The sequence below is a fragment of the Mytilus edulis genome, chromosome 11, assembly GCF_963676685.1.
Source record: "Mytilus edulis chromosome 11, xbMytEdul2.2, whole genome shotgun sequence".
Taxonomy (NCBI): domain Eukaryota; kingdom Metazoa; phylum Mollusca; class Bivalvia; order Mytilida; family Mytilidae; genus Mytilus; species Mytilus edulis.
Genome location: NC_092354.1, coordinates 68516245 through 68520244, shown reverse-complemented (window position 1 = coordinate 68520244; position 4000 = coordinate 68516245).

Below are 4000 nucleotides of genomic sequence, written 5' to 3'. Positions count from 1 at the left end.
GCGGGTTATTCTTGTCACTGAGGGTTTGACATAAAACAAACAAAACTTTAAGAAACTTTGATCTGACAGTATATTTGTTTGTAAGTACTCTACAATGTATATATGGTTCCAAATTTTAAACTTTTGAAGAATTCAAACTAAATTGCATGCGTCCGACATTCTTTTCTAGATTCAACTCATGCACGCTTAAAGTCAATTATCTGAAAGTGAGGGATGCACAGGAATCAAAAAGGTAAAAGAGCTTGTAGGAAGGATAAACACAAACATATAATGAGACAATTTTGACGAATAATTTGGAAAACGGACAATTTACGAAAGGTTTATTATCAATCATATAAAAAAAGAAGATGTGGTATGATTGCCAATGAGACAACTCTACACATATCGATTCTGCGCTTTCAGAAAAATCTTGGTTATAGTTACTACTCTTTTTATTTTACATATCTTTACGTTGAAAGTATAAAAGTTAATCACGAAACTACTTCTTCATACATACATTATTGTACAATAAACAATATACTTTTTTGGAATTGTATTTAAAAGAGGATGTTATATATGTACAGTTATGAATGTAAAAAGCATAATTTGTTTTGGGGTTAAATGATAGTTGCTCAATTGCAACACTAACAAAGATAATATTTACTCACATTTACTGTGGGTACAGACAAATCTGAAATGACCGACCTTTACTTAATACTGTCGTACGTAATCAAGTGCAATGTTGCCTTCAGAAATATTGTTATGAGCTAAATCTAGGCTCAATTAGTGATGGTGTGATTAATGTGTATTCTTAGGATATTTGCTTATATCTTTACATTTCTTGATTTGAATCTTGGATGAATTATAATCATACTTCCTTAATATTCATATTTAGTAAAACAATGATGTGACTTTCTTTAGTCATTAATCTCTTTATCCCCTGGTATATCTATCTCGTCTATTTTATCTGATTAAAACATATATATCTGTTTGGTCAAATATAGTCTAATCAAAAAAGAGGGACGAAAGATACCAAAGGGACAGTCAAACTCATAAATCTAAAATAAACTGACAACGCCATGGCTAAAAATTAAAAAGACAAACAGACAAACAATAGTACACATGACACAACAGTGAAAACTAATGAATAAACAACACGAACCCCACCAGAAAACTAGAGATGATCTCAGGTGCTCCGGAAGGGTAAGCAGATCCTGCTCCACATATGGCACCCGTCGTGTTGCTTATGTGATAGCAAATCCGGTAAATAGTCTAATTCGGTAGGTCTCATTCATCAACTTTGCATTTGGTTACTTTGCAAACATAGCATAAAGCACTTTCTTAGGCAGACAAATGCAATAAACAAAACGCACATAGATTCAACATAACATAACCTATCTCACAGGTTTTTGTGAAGGCTTGACATACAATATAGTCAAATGACATCAGGTTGATGCCAATATGATGCATCATTACTATGGTAGATACCTGCAGTACACATATTTGCTTGGTAGTTTATATAAGCATATGCTTGGTAGTTTAAATAAGCATATACTTGGTGGTTTATATTATCATATACGTAGTAGTTTATATAAGCATATGCTTGGTAGTTTATAAAAGCATATGCTTGGTAGTTAATAGTAGCATATTCTTGGTAGTTTATTTTAGCATATGCTTGGTAGTTTATATAAGAATATGTTTGGTACAGACCTTCTAAAATTCAAACTGACCATTATTCCGTGCGTTCATCGTGATCGTGCGTGTTGCGTGCGTGCATCGTGCGTGTATCGTGCGTGTACCAATCGTGCGTGCATCATTCATCGTTCTGTGTATTTTCCGTGTAACGTGCGTGCATCGTGTATTCTTAATCGTGTATCGTGCGTGTATCGTGCGTGTATCGTGCGCTCATCAATCATTCATTCTTAATCGTGTATCGTGCGTGTATCGTGCGTTCATCAATCATTCATTCTTATAACTGTGTATCGTGCGTTCGTCAATCGTGTATAATTGTGTAGATCAGATAACGTGCATTTGTGAAACGTTCATCTCTTATTGTGTAACGTTTATACATTGCGGTTTTTATATGATAGTCGGTTATAGAGCTCACCAAAGCTTATATTTTTTTCTCACGGTTAAAGTATGTGTATTTAAATAATTTAAATAAAATGTACAGTCATACTTACTTTCTTGTAGACACTTAATTAACTTCATCGTACATAACGTTCATACAGATTCATGACTTTTTGTGTAAATATTTTATCATCTGTAAATATTTTGTGGTTATACGGTGAATCTTGGCTGGGACTGACACATTTTTATATAACGATGCATGTTGTACGTACAAACAATAACATGATATTGACATTTTTACGACAGAAGAGCTAAAATTGGAATTTCTATTTAACTGAGCGAAAATGGACTTAAAAATATACTGTTGGCCAACTGTTATTTGTTAAAAATATTCTGTCAATTAAAACAAATGTGTTTTTGAAAATTTAAATGTGGGGTAGCTCCACTAAAAAAATAGAAACTGGAAAGTATGAAACAAAAGTAGTCCACGAGATGACATGTGTTGTAGCTCTACTATTGAAGATGAACTTCATGTCATTCTTAAATGCCCATTATATGTAGTTTTAAGACAAATATTATACATTTTAATGAACATTTTAACCCGCGGCTATAATTATCAGATAGCGAAAATTTTATATTTTTATTTAATAACGGCAATGTTGCTGCTATAGTCGCCAAAAACACCAACAATATTTTATTGAAAAGAAACTATACAAATCCTTGGTTGTAAATCCTAGGTAGATAATAATTATTCGCTTGTTTTGCAAATTCCTATGCTACTAAGATATTTTGAAATATTTAAGTTTTGATAAATACCATTATAAATATCATTTTTGTCTTAGTTTCTGATGGTCACATGCACGTTATGTTATTTCATTGAGAAAATACAATATTTAAGGAATGACTGTAATATTTGTTCTGTCTATGAAGAAATAACATTAAGAATTTGGTGCACACTGAATAACGCGCGTAGCGGGTTATTTGACAGTGTGCACCACATTTTTTATGTTATTTCGAATAGACAGAAAAAATATTACAGTCATTTCTTATAATTTAATTCTAATTCCATTTTAAACCGTAGAAAACCATGAAGAAACGTTGATGATGTCACGGTCACATGACTAAATTATGTTTATGGGCTCATAACAAAATAACGTCAGCCAATCAGAAGACGCGTTACATCCAAAATTAAATTATACAAGATTGTCGGGTAATTGTGGATTGCGGATTAAAATGTTAAATGTCAAATATGAATTAACAAATTAAACTGAGGCGAATTAACACGAATATACATATTCTCTTCAACAGTGTTTGAATTCTCTTTTCTGAATTTCATTTAAACTAAGCTGAAATGTTTTGTGCAAAATTGAATAAAAATAAACATTATATGTATTTGAAGGCATTATTTTAATTAAACAAATATAAGATCACGCAAATACATCATGTATTATTTTAAATTGAGGAACTTTTAAAACTTGAAATTGAATTTACAAGTTTACGATATAATCTAGTTGTTAACCTTCTATGATTATTAAAGAATGACGGATGTTTTTTTTTTTTTATCGGTACGTCTAAACACAGCTGAGGAATCCTTAGTGCACTAAGACTTTGACTATACAATGCCGCTAAGGATTAGAAGGAGTGCTGTTATATGTATTATTTTTATATATCATGTTAGAGATTGATATTTAATGCATAAATTTCAAATTTTACAGAAAAATGATCATAAATAAACGAAATATTCAACATTATTTAGACACGTGCCGGTTTTTCTTTGATATGCCGAAAATCAATGAACCGTTTGACACGTGCCAAATAACATATATATATATAGCAACTGATTAAACAATGACGATCTATTTTATTTTAAGAGATTTAAAACAATTGTATCGAAAAGATTTATGCTTCAAATATTTATAATTAAATGTGTTGTTCTTATTTAAAATGATGA